Source organism: Heterocephalus glaber, unplaced genomic scaffold (assembly GCF_053883595.1).
Source record: "Heterocephalus glaber isolate CG9 unplaced genomic scaffold, H.glaber_assembly_v1.0 deba00001447, whole genome shotgun sequence".
In the NCBI taxonomy this organism is placed as follows: Eukaryota; Metazoa; Chordata; class Mammalia; order Rodentia; family Bathyergidae; genus Heterocephalus; species Heterocephalus glaber.
Window position 1 is genome coordinate 9923508 of NW_028258299.1, and position 12938 is coordinate 9936445.

The window sequence follows — 12938 nt, forward strand, 5'->3', positions numbered from 1 at the left end:
CCAAATCATACAAGCAGTACAAGAGATGACAAGGATTCAGAGCCAGGTGTGTCCAAATCAAAATCTGAGCCCTTCCCACCCAACCACCCTGATTTCATCCCATTCTGAGGCCAGATTTCATCTCTTTAGGGCCATTGTCTAGACATCTGTACATACAGAGTCTGATACGATACATTGCCACCCAGGCCTGATTTCAACCCATGGCAACTGCAGAGTTAGAATGGCTAATCACCCATGGATTTGCTTTTCTTTTTCATTCACCCAGTGCTTTTATGCTGAATATGCACTGATTTGTGCCAGGCACCCAGCCTAAAACAAGAGCCCGGGAGAAGGTGGGATCCTTGGTCCTCCTGCAGCTCTGAGTAGAACAAGGAGAGAAAGACATGCAATAATCGCCATCCAGCCATTGTTCATAACAGTATAACAAACGGTGTTACAGTGCCGCCCACAATTCTAGGTACTCTGCATAATTCAACTCATTTAACTCTCACAGGCCTGAGAGGAAAGTGGAAAGATAAATGAAGACTTCCTGAAGGAAGAGTCACCTCCAGCTGGAAACAAGAGGACTCTGCTAAATTAAGACAGGAGTCAGGCACACTGCTGCATGCCTATAATCTAAGCACTCAGGAGGATGAGGCAGGAAGATCGAAAGTCTGAGCCCAGTCCAGGGAGTTTAGGGACTTAGCAAGAACCTCTCTTAAAATAGAAAAAAGGACTGGGATATACCTCAGTGCAAAGGCCCTGTGGTTCCGTCCCCCAGCAGTTGAGGGAGGGAGACCAGGATTACAGTCTAGGACTGAACTAAGGAGCCAGGAGCCACAGAGCTCCTGAAAGGTGGCTGAGTCTACATGCTGTGTTTCAAAGTCATATAAAATATCTCGCTTGTTTATATTGATTGCATGCTGAGATGCTGTTTGGGATACACTGGGTTAAGTCAAACGCATTATTAGAAGTGATTTCACCCGTTTCTCTTTACGGTGTCAATGTGGCCCTAGATGAACCTACACATGTGGCTCCCACACTCATGTTGCACGGTGTGGCTCTGCAAGACCAGGACATCTCAGCCTCAGTCCGTCCCTCCGTCCGTCCCGGAAACCGGAACCCGGAACCCAGGAAGGGGTGGATGGAAGGATGGGAGAAGAGGACGCCCTGGAAGATGGAACTGATCGCCCTCAGTCCCACAGGTCTGAACAGGTGGTTGGGAACCTGGCCAGCCCCGAGCCCAACGTGTTGGGGTCCACGGACTTACTAAAAAGTGTGTTTTCCTCAATGCCGGGTCAGGCTGTGAGCCAGGGGATGCCCAAGGCCGTTTCTGAGTCAGGTTTTGAAGACAAGAGAGGCACGAGCCACCAGGGCATAAAAAATAAGGAAAAATGGAGAAACATTAGGATGAAGGCCAGGCCCCTGCCAATGGCTCACCCAGCTGGCTCTCTGACCTCCTCTCCTCGGAATCCTTCTGGCTCCCGTCCCTTGGAATATAACACCACTTACTACGTTGTCATGAACAATGGCTGGCTGGCTGGTGATTACTGCATCTCACTGGTTTCTCTGCTCCTCAGAAACAGCCTCCTGCCTCAGGACCTTTGCACCACCAGCGAGCTTTCCCCAGCCATTCTAGAGGAGCTACCTTAACTTCCGGTTCAGATGTCACCTTACCAATGAGCCCAAATAAGTCTGCTCTGTCTTATTTAGAATTTCAACTCTCACTGGCTCTCCCTTACTTTACTCAACGTTTTCCCCCCATATCTTTTATCACTTTCTGACACATTCAATAACTTACTCTTTTGCTGTATTTACTGTTACTTCCCCTACAGATAGCACGCTGTCTACAGACAGGGCTCCCGGCTTGATGGCCTGAGTCGCTCTAGCTCACAGGCGGGCCTGCAGAGCAGCTTAGAACAGAGGAGCAGCCAGTGGCGGCGGGGCCGGCCAGGGACAGGCTCAGCTGAGGCACAGGAGTCCTTTCCGATCTCCCGGAAAAGGACCCTTCACCCCTTCCTGCAGCTCAGACCTCACCGACCTGGCCCCACCTGGCCTGCACCACTGCTGGATTCCCCAGCCCAGAGCCCCAGCAGCTCTTAGGCCCAGGACCCCGGACCCCATGGCTACACCAAAGGCCAGGTGTCCAGGCCCAGCGGGAGGCTGAGCAAGGTCCCTATGGCGTGGAGGAGGAAAACTGACTTCCAGCTCAGTGGACCCCCAGCCAGTACAAGTCAGCTTCGCCTGGGAACTGTCGGGAAATAGCAGTCTAGGCCTCATCCTAAACCCCGTGAATCAAAACTCAGGAGGGGCCCAAACAACTTGTATTTTTGGTTGTTGAGGTGGCGATGCTGGTACTGAGGACTGAACCAGGGTCTTTGCACTGAGCTACATCCCGCCACCCCCATCACCTTTTAAAGTTTTTGAGACAGGATCTTGCTAAATTGCTCAGGCTGAGCTTGAACTTGCAGTCCTCCTGCCCCAGGCTCCCAGGGTGCTAGGATTATAGGCCTGTACCACCACACCCAGCTTGGAACAATTTCTTTTAATAAAGCCTCGAGGGAATTCTGAGGATTGAATTTGAGAATCCCGGTGCTGTGGGAAGGAGGGGCTGGTGGGAGCTCTGGAGGCAGGGCGGATTTCTGGGGAGAAACCAGGGCCCTGTGGCCATGCCGAGGCAGGGCACGGAGCCCTGGGCTGGACTGGCTCCCTATCTGAGGCCTCTTGCTGTGTGGTCCCAGCTTGAGTCCGACCTGGGGGGGTCAAGATTGCAAGGCCAGGGCTCCCGGGTATCCCCGGCCCACCCCAGGAAAGTCAGTGCGGGGCACTGTGATCTCCCTGCCTGCAGCCCGTGGCCCGGCCTGGCCCTGGGCGCCTCGTTGTCCTCAGGTTCCCCTCCCCGCCCCCATCCCTCTCTTCCCCGTTTCCTTCTCCACCGGAATCCCTCATTCCTCCTTCATCATTTTGTTTTCCCTCAGATCCTCCTCAACCCATCTGCCCTAGCAGGAGGGAGCTAGCACAAGACAGGTACCCAGACTTCCCCAAACCCCTGTCCCCTGCTCCAGCACTTACTGTTGTCCCTTCTCCCCCACTTTTGATTTCTAAGAGAAATTTTCTTCTGGAAGGTCACAAGGCTGGATTAAAAAGCCTGTGTTTGTCTGCTGGCTAGAAAGTTGCAATTACAGTGTGCATCTCCTCAGGGAATGCCTGCAGTTTAAGCTGTTATCAGCTGTTTACACCTGGGGACAGTGACCTGTGAGGCAGCCCAGCCCCAGAACCTGGTATTTACTCACTTTCACTTTGGAGGAGCTGTTTACCAGGAAAAGGTCTGCAGCTCCCAGCTGTGTACGGAGCACCTAGTAATGCTAGCCAGGGGCACTGCCTGATAGGAATAATGTGAACATGTCTAAGAGTTAATTAACATTTTCTAGTAGCCACATTTCAAAAGCAAAAAGGCATAGGTGAAATTAATTTGGCATAGGTGAAACTAATATACCCATATATCATTTCCATATGTAATCAGTGTACAGTAAAACTATCCACGCGACATTTTACATTTACAGGTTTTTTTGTCATGCTGAGTCCTTGGAGTGCTGTGTGTATGTTGTGTGTCTAGCACATTTCAGTTGCGTCCTAGGCACATTTCAGGTGCTTAATGGTCGCACTGGCTGGTGGCTATTGTAGAGATCAGGGCAACTTGAGGCCACCAGAGAACAGCGGCGGAAAGAGGGAGAAACATCCAGTGTCCCTGTGAATGAGTGATCACACGGTGTTCAATATCGGGAAATCATTAAAACAGTAATGGTGCAGAAGGACTGGACATCAGTTAGTGCCTTCAATCTCCCTGCAAGTTTAATAATACTATGTACAAATTTATACAGAGGAAAACTGAGGCCCCAGAAAATGCAGCTTGTCCAAGTGCCTGCAAATGGTAAATTGTGTGTCCAGGATGAAATCCCTTTGAACAGACTGCCAAGCCAGCTCCCATCACCTTCCAAGACCAGGCCAGGCTGCCACCAGGAAGAAACTGAGGAAGGAGAAGTTGAACAGCTTCTGGCTCAGAACTTTTGAGCACTGAGAGTTCAGTGGTGCTGTGTGCCTCTAATTGGGTTTCATGACCTCTCTGGACCTTCCTTCCTTCAAGGTCAAATCAAAGGCACGGCCTTTCATGCTAGCCCATCCACAAAATGATAAAGAGGTGTGAACAAAACAGAAACCTGTCACTGTCAAATGTACCTGCTTTCACAGAGGTTCCTTGCAAAGCTCAATGTGATTGTACTGCACATACCACAGAGCAGGGCTTGGATGTTGGTTGGACGTCCTAACGTTCGAGTTTCAACCTTCTCTGTCTCCAAAGGGAATCTGTTTCAGGGCACATTTGTGGAAACAAAATGGTGTTGCATGTCAGCCCCTCACAGTAACAAGCACAGAACTGATCAGGACTAGTAATAGCCAGTAACTATTGTCTGTGACATTAAGGGTCCTCATGGAGGTTGTGCAGTTAGCCATAGAGGGAGCCATATTTGAGCCTTAGGCCTCTCACCTGCAGGCTGTGTGAAGGAAGCAAGTCAGTACCTCTGGACTTGGGGTTTTCCTTCTCTGGACAAGGTGCCACAGTGCCTTTGAGGTTCTGTGGAGGGTGAGCTGTGAGAGCCGCAAGGCACTGTCTGCTTGGTGATTCTTCTCGGCGCTCATCTCTCTGTTGAGGCTTCAGGTTCAGACCTGTGTAGACTAAGCCGCCTCATCATTGCCTTTGTGGCCAAAAGCACCCAGAACTCCATCTTTCTTGTCTTTGTACCACCGGCAGCCATACGCATGTTGGACACCATAACTTGTAACACAGTAGGAGGAAATACTCCCAAGCATTCCCAATATGCAGCTTTCTGCCTCCTGAAGCTCCCAGAACTACTCACAGTTCTGTGTCCCACGCCTCAGTGTTCGTGTGCTGTGCACGAGCTGGGGCCACTGGCTGGGATTACTCCCTGGTTCTTCACTTTGGCCCTGGCTGGAGGGCTCCTAGCACTGGGCTCCAGTCTCCTCCTAAACCCTCTTAGACCCACCCAGCCAGAGCTGCTCACCACCTCCCAGTGGGGTCTCAGCGACCCTGCAGATGCTGTGCACGCTGTCACCTGTGGGACAGCTGTGACTGTCCATCTGACAGCGGCCAGGCAGCACAGCCAGGATGCTCAGTGGCCAGGGAAACTAGCTTCAAATCCTGGCTCTAATACTTCCTGGTCCTGTTGCTTTGGGGACATTACTTACCCTCTCTGCCTCAATTTCCTTATCCGTTATGCATAACATTAATGACCGCTCTTGTGGAGAAGAAGCACACTAAACCCTTAGAAGAGTGTCTGGTGTATAGTAGGCGTTCCACAAATTTCCACTTCTATTAATGTTTTCCTCTTTTTTATCTAGCAGCAAGGGCTGGATATTACCTTTGGTGCCTAAAACAACCCTGGAAAGGCTCAACAAAGTATTGTTGAAGGAATGACTCAGAGAATCCCACAGGCTGCGCATTCCTGGGCTCTACTGAGCCTCTCCCTTCTGCCCCACCCCACCCCATCCTGTGCAATCCCTACTTTTCCTTAAAAATGGGTCTCATGGCTTCTGCTTTCCATTTGGTACCAGAGCTGCTTTGGTGGCCAGGAGTTCCCCTTCCTCCCGCCCAGTTTCCTATTTGACTTTCTGACTCAGATTCTTCCTGTCCCACCCTGCCTGGACCCTGGCTTCAGATCTTGCCTGTGACAATGTTGCTTCCTCTACTCATTCTCTGTTGCTGATCTCCCCAGATACCAAATTTTCTACCGAATTACATCAGAGGTCTTCTGCCAGGGGTCTTGAGTTCCTCTTGCCTTTCAGTCCCCTCCCAACACTTATTTATCTTTTTGCTGCTTGCCTGAGCTCTATTGTGAGCTGCCCTTCCATAATCTTCCCTACCTGTCGAACCTTCTATCCGATCCACCCACCCAAATCACCCACCTGTCCACTCCCCATCCATTCAGCTACCCAGTCATCCTTTCACCTTTCCACCTACCCACCTAACTACCAGCTACTCATCCGCCTCCTCCATCCATCCACCTTCCCATCCACCCACCCATCCATCCATCCTTCCATCCATCCATCCATCTATCCATCCATCTATCCATCTATTCATCTGTCTGTCCACCTAGGTATTCAATTAATATGTACTGTTTCATATCACTCTTCAGCCTCTATATGGAATATAGGCTTGAAAACAAAAGGCTGGTCTTTAGCTTCATGTAGTTTCTTATCTACTAAGGAAATTGGTAAGCGAAGAACTATAGTTAGACAGAAACCAGGTTGTGCCATATAATATACTACCATGTTTCAAAATTAAAGTGCATGGATGAGCTTCAGGGACTCTGTGAACCCCTCAAAATCATAAGCAACACTGTGTGGATGTGAGGGTGTGCAGCACCTCTTTTTACAGGGTGCACCTTTCAGAGGACAGGCTCCATGCCGTCATGGCACTGGCGAGGGAGAGTCCACAGAAAGCCCCAGGGTCCGGATGTGGAGAAGCCTGGGGAAGAGATAGCTCGACTTCCAGGTCTTGAAGGAAGGAAGGGGGTAATTAACATTTGTTTCAGACCCACAATGCCACAATGCACCAGGCACCACTGTTGGTTTTGCAGTGTTGGCTATATCCTGTTTAGAATATGGGCATGAACAAGAAACAGGTGGAGGAAGCTAGCCTTTCTTTACTGAACATGGAGCTAGACAATGTCATCACATTTAATGTTTACAGTAATCTTCCAAAACAATTTCAAGATCTCTGTTTTACAGAGGAAGACACCAAGAGAGAGGAGAAACAAGGTCTACAATCCCACAATCTCGGGAAGAGAGTCAGGATCTGAACCCAGGTCTCTGAGGCCCAGGGTCTCTTGCTCCCTCCTAGGGACAGCTGTGGACCTGGGTTGTCCCTGTACCACACAGAATAAGAGAAGGTGTTGTCGTCCACCTCTGAGCGCATTGCAAGGCCAGCACAAGCAAAGGATTTACTGTTGTTAAATTTTCAACCAGAGTGACCTTTTCCTGCAGATCCAGCCCACAGGAAAGGTCGGCGAGCTGACTGCCCCCTTATTTATCAGAGCAGTTTCCAGGAACTCAGCTGGCACCGGGCAGTCACTCGGCAGGCACTTGTGGCTTGACTGCTGGCTGAAAGGTGCCGTTGCCCTGCCACCAGCCCCCACAGCCTGCATCTGGACGGGGAGAGGAAATGTTACCTCTGGCATGTGCTGCCAGCCCCCTCACGACTCCCTGGGCTGGCCGTCAGGACACACGCTGCTCCATGTCCAGATCTCTGGAACCTTCAAGAAAGCTTATGTCCAGTCTGACCCCAACGCTGCCCAACACCCCCACTCCCTCCCTGCACACCAGGCGCTCAGACTCAAGTGGGGAGGCTCATCCCACTGACCTCTCAGCCCCTCCCACTCACATAAGACTGGGAAGGATTCGGGAGAAAAAAAACGCTTTCATCCTGAAGGCAAGAACCAGGCTACACCTCTCACCTGGCTTTAGCCTTGCCTCCTCTCCCCTCAAAGCCCCACCCTCATCTGGAGTGCCACCACCATTGCCCCAGTCATAGCTTTCTCCTTGGTGGTCAGTGGGTCCCCAGCCCTGGGGCTGCTGCTCTAGTGGCCAGATCAGCAATTGCAGATGAGTCTCGTTACCTCCGGAGCACGGGAAGCTGATTATAGAGCTTGGGGTGCAGTGCAGCCTCCCTGCCCCATTCTTATCCACAGGACCAGCATTCTGCCCTACAGGTGCCCTGCCCACCTCCTGCCCAGCCAGTCCTGGCTGTGACAGCACCGCCACCACCCCACAGCAGCTGCAGTTACAAAGTGGGTGAGGCAGAGGGACTCGCTTCAACCCTGACATTCAGTCCGTCCCTTGTGACTTGGGCTGCTTGTCCCTGGGCTGTTGGATAGGAGCAGGGACAGCCTTTTCACTAGATATCTGGGGCAGGGGGGAAAGGTCAGCATTCAGACTGGGCTGCTGAGTCATGACCGAGACTCCCGAGCCTCCAGGTCCCGGCAGTGACTTCGTCTCATCAGGATCTTCCTCCCCCTTGCAGCTGGGTGGGAGGGATTCAGCACAGGGCAACCCTGTGAGAATGTCCTTGTCTCCCTTCATAAAAAAAGATGTCAGGACATGGTCAGCAAGAGAGCAGGCTTTGGAGTTGGACCCACAGCAAGTTCCCTGACTCCCTGCCTCAGCTCCTCCTGGCCATCGTGGGGACCGTCCGTACCACCCAACTTGGGGGACAGTTGTGAGAATAAAGGAGGTCATGCATGCCAAAGGCTCAGCAGAGTACATGTCAAACAATAAGTGTCCAAAGGGGCAGGCATTATTGCTTGGTCTTGAGGGATCTTTGCGCCCCCACAGACACCAGGCTCTGGTACCCACTGCCCTGCTTCTGGTAATATGCCTGTGGCTTTGGAAAATTTGATTGAAATGGAACAGGAGTGGGACAGGAAGAAAGAAAAGATGAGTGACTTTTATTTTAACCATCTCAGATGCACAAACTTCTTGCCCAATATGGATAATTCCCAGCTATGTTTGCCCCCTCAGAAACCAAAGCCGAGGCAGATGTGAGTGCCATGCACACAGCTTGGAAAGCAGGTGGTCCTACGTCAAGCTTCTGGTCTTAGACAACTAGAGAAAACAGCCCCTAAACTGCTACCTCTGACATGCACGGCTCCCTTACCAGCCCATGAACTCAAACTGATCTTTCATGTGCTGGCTCTTGGTTCAATCTTCTTCCTTCCCGCATCCAAGGTGTCTCCTCCTCCACTTAGAGGGAAAGCATCCATGCACACTTCAGACCAACATGGAGAAGATCTAATGTGCTCTGCGTCATCTGGCAAGATGTTTCACCTCCCTGGTAACCTAGCTATCTTTAGCCTCCTTGATGCTATTTTGAAATGTCAAACTAGCAAATACTGCTTCCAAAACAGTTCTGATCTGGGATGTGACAGGATGCGTGGGGGTGGGGAGATGAGGAGGTGGGAGGGAAAAGAGCCTCTGGTGGTGGGTGAGATAATGCACCCGCTTGGCAACTGCCAGGATTCTCTCCCTTCTAACGTCCCAGCCACCTCCTCTGGGGGCCGACCCACCCAGGGGGAAGTGGAGCATGAGTCCCACCAGGGCCTAACCCAGAGGGACGTTTGTGTATCTGACTCGGGAGCACACTGGACACTACACAAACTGACTCCCATGTGCCTGGTTCTGTGTGAAAATATTCACTCATGCATTCATTCCTTCAACAGGTATTATTATTACGAGCTAGGTGTCAGGCGCTATACCAGGCAAAGGTTAACACCCCTGGGAATCGTCCTGGAGCTTCATTAAAATGCAAAGTCTCAAGCCCAGCTCTGGGAGTTTGATGCCCAGGAGTTTGCATTTTGCACAAGCTCCCAAGTATCCTGATGCACAAGGTCCAGGTATATGAAAAACTTTGGTCTAGCAATTGGTAGCACCTCTTGCCTTTAGTAAGCCTTAAGCAAGTAAGCCAAAGCTGAAAGAGGGATATAGGAATACCACCCCAAACCTCAACAACCATACCACTCACAATGAGTAGGAGCCAAATAAATAATGTGATTTTAGGGTAGGGAGAAGTAGAGGGCCGTTAGAGGTGAGAGCCCCAGGGAGGAGTGACTCCCTCTGGGGACTAGGGAGGCTTTGTGAAGCAGGCATGTTTGAGTTGAGTCTTGAAGGCATTTTCTTGCAGGGTTTTTTTTTTCTTTTTCTTTTTGGAAGGTATAGATGGCACTTTATGAAGATAAACTCACTGAGGCATATCTCCCATCCCACATGTTCTTACCATGTGACTGGTACACTGCCTATGAAGAACTGAGGCTCTGTACCTTCTGCTCTTGAACCTGGGAAGGAGCATGTAACTGCTTTTCACCAGAGTGGGGCAAAAATGACACATGTGGTCTAGTCACTGAAAGCTTCTGCTTGGCTCTTTCCCTCTCAGGACACAGGCATCAGAGGTGAGCCACTCATACACAAGCAGGCTAGCTTCCCCATATCTGCAGCGCTGGAAGAATCAAAGAAATCAAGCATCTAGCCCCAGCCACTGAGCTGCCCCTGCTGATCCAGAGTGCAACAGAGGCGAACTGTTCCTAAATTGCACATTCATGAGCAAAATAAATGTTTTCATGTTTTTAAACTTCTACACTTTGGAGTCCTTTGCTATGCAGCACAGGATACATGGAATAGATTGTAAGGGCCTTTCAGGAAGAGGAATGACTGCAGGTGGACAGTGTGGAAGGAGGTCTGCAGTCACCATGTGCTCATTCCTGCCATTGGACCACCTGTGCACTTGTCCCAGAGGCGATGTTCATGCTTTTGCCAGGGTCATGTGACCCACTGAGCTGGTGATACCTTGAACTGGCAGATGTGGTTTTAACTGTTTCAACTTTGTTGAGATACAATTTTGAGGATATAATCAGCACCTTCTAGGTTCCTAGGAAAAGATTCACTCACTGCTAAATTGAAGCAAGTCAGGCATTATCTGGTCCCATGGAGGAAAGCACTGTGCCTGGCACACAAGGAGCTATAATGAATCTTGGCTGAGTTCGTGAGAGAGCCCTGCATGGAAGTAGCCAGAGTAACCCTGTTGCTGACTTGTGGGGTCAAAGAATCCTGGGCAAGACAGGGATTTTAAAGATCACCCTGCACACCCTCCTGCCAGTATCAAGCTACTGTCTGTTTACTCACCTCTCCTCGAAACCCATTTCTCACCTGTTTTGAGTTCTCTCCTTGTTTGGATCCAAACCTTCTTCTCAGACTCCCTACACATGGAGCCTGGCTCTATCTTTGGATCACAGGAATCTGCTCCCTTTCCTTTTGACCATCGTGATGGCTTTAGGATATGTCAGCCTGGCTAGGCTGAAACCCCTCCCCGGAATTCTCTCTGAACTGTTTCTAACCATGTCAGAAGCACTTCTTCAAAACCCAAGACTCTATTCATCTTGATGCCTTAGTAGGCTGGGGAAATCTGCCCCATCCAGAAACACAGATTCTAAGAAAGAAAACCAACGTTTACACTGAGAGGTTCAGAAAGGAAAAGTACATAAGTGTTGTTAACTTCCAGGATGGTACAAGCTCAAACAGCAGCATTTTCACAGCTGCCGTGAAACCCACCAGGCTAGAGTGGGCTGCAAGACAGACTCTTGCATGAGAGTTGTAGATTGGATGGGAGGTGTGTAGACCCACACAGCTTCTCCCAGGGATTTGACCCCATGATAATCTAGTGCTACAGTGAAAGGAATTTCCAGATGTAAAGGTCCCCGTCAGTTGCTGGGCCATGATTATGGTCTCTTCCCTGTGGAGACTCCCTTCCTGACTACCTACTCTGTGCACTTGGGGTTTGCTTTGCCAGCTCCCACATTTGCATAGTGTGTTAGTTACTTTTCTCTCCTTACTGAGACAAAATATTCAACACCCAAAGCTAAAGGGGAAAGGGTTTATTTAGCTTACAGCTCGCAGAGGTTTCAGCCCATAAGTCCTTGGGTCCAAGGCAGAGTGGCAGAGGGACAACTGTTCACGGTGACAGAAGACAACAAAAGCAACAAGAGGGTTTAACAGTGTTTTCCTACCCCTTTAATCTTATTCAGAGGATTAGGTGCCAAACCATTTACTCATGTGTAGTGGTTTAGTGATCACATGCCCTCAATCCCAGCATCACACACTAGATTCAGCCACCTCCAAAATAGCTCCACCTCATTTGCATGAGGCTTTGGGGGGGGCATCTAAACACAAGCTGTAACACATAGGGTAATGAGTGATCATTTAAACAATACTGATACAAATCTTTAAATTCCCTTTAAGAATCACTCTATCTATTCATCCACAGTCCTCCACCCACCCACCCACCCATCCTTCAATTGCCTAATCATCTGTCTGACCCACAGTTCTGCTTGGCTGGTTAACCCTGACCAACACCCCCACCTTGCAGGAGCCCTCTGTGTCCCCAGTCTTCCTTTTTCTAGACTTATTTCTACCAAGGCTCCTTACACAATGTGGTCTTGAGTTTCTTTGTCATCCTGGCCTCTTTCCAAAGATGCTATATTTTCTATCTGTCCCTCTACAGTTTATCCACTCAGCAGCATTTATTGCACGTCTGCAGCACACCAGGGATCATCTAGGGGTACAATGAAGAACAAGACTCATCAGTTCCTGGTTTTTCTTGAAGCTTGGGCCCCTAATTCTCAGGCCATATTCCCTCTAAGATACAGACCAATCCTACAAAGACTGGAAGAAGAAGGCTGTTTCACCACCAGGACCCTAAATACCACTTGGTACTGAGGCGGGACCATGCTATGATATGTAATGAGTGTTATTTGATGACATGTGGACAATAGTTCTATGAATCTCCAATCCCTTAAATGTTAGTTGCTCCACATCATTTTCATGGGCTTCTTTTCACCTTTCAGATGACCCAGGAAGTTGTCTGGCTTTTATGTGCAGAGCCAGATGCCACCAACCCCATCTGTAAGACCCCAAAGGCCATGCTGCGATCGTGGCCTTTTCCTCCAAAAGGCTTCCAGGGAAACCATCAGCTGTAGTCCATCTGGGGCTCAGGTTCTCTCCAGGTTCTCTTGTCCCTGTGGTTCTAATTCTCCCACTATCTTATTGGAGTCTTCAGTCCATGCAAGTACAAGGATGACCCTTTGCTCTTCAAAGACTCACCAAGGCAACTTGCTGGGCTGGAAATAAACTAACTTTTACCTAGACTCCTCCTTTCTGCTGTCACCAGTTTGGGTTTCTGACATAAGACAGCACATGAGACCTGTATTCTGTCAGGCCTGTGGGTCTTTGCAGAGAGCTGAGGAGGGTAAGAAGGACGCTAAGAACTGTGAACAACACCAGGGCCCCGGGACTGCATCCATATGAGGAAGAGGATGATGACAAAATAATAATGAACACTA

General features: G+C 49.9%; 1 protein-coding gene across 2 annotated transcripts in view; it reads left to right on the plus strand.

The window, feature by feature from the left end:
* LOC147827400 (uncharacterized) overlaps positions 1-10267 on the plus strand; it is a 36354-nt gene extending 26087 nt beyond the window's left edge. The window contains exon 5 of one of the 2 annotated variants that reach the window (XM_087214479.1): positions 6784-10267. The gene's annotated coding sequence lies outside the window, so the exon portion shown is untranslated. Of the gene's footprint in view, positions 1-995; positions 5472-6783 lie in introns of those variants that run through there. The other variant, XM_087214478.1, reaches the window with a different exon arrangement.
* Positions 10268-12938: the final 2671 nt, after the last annotated feature.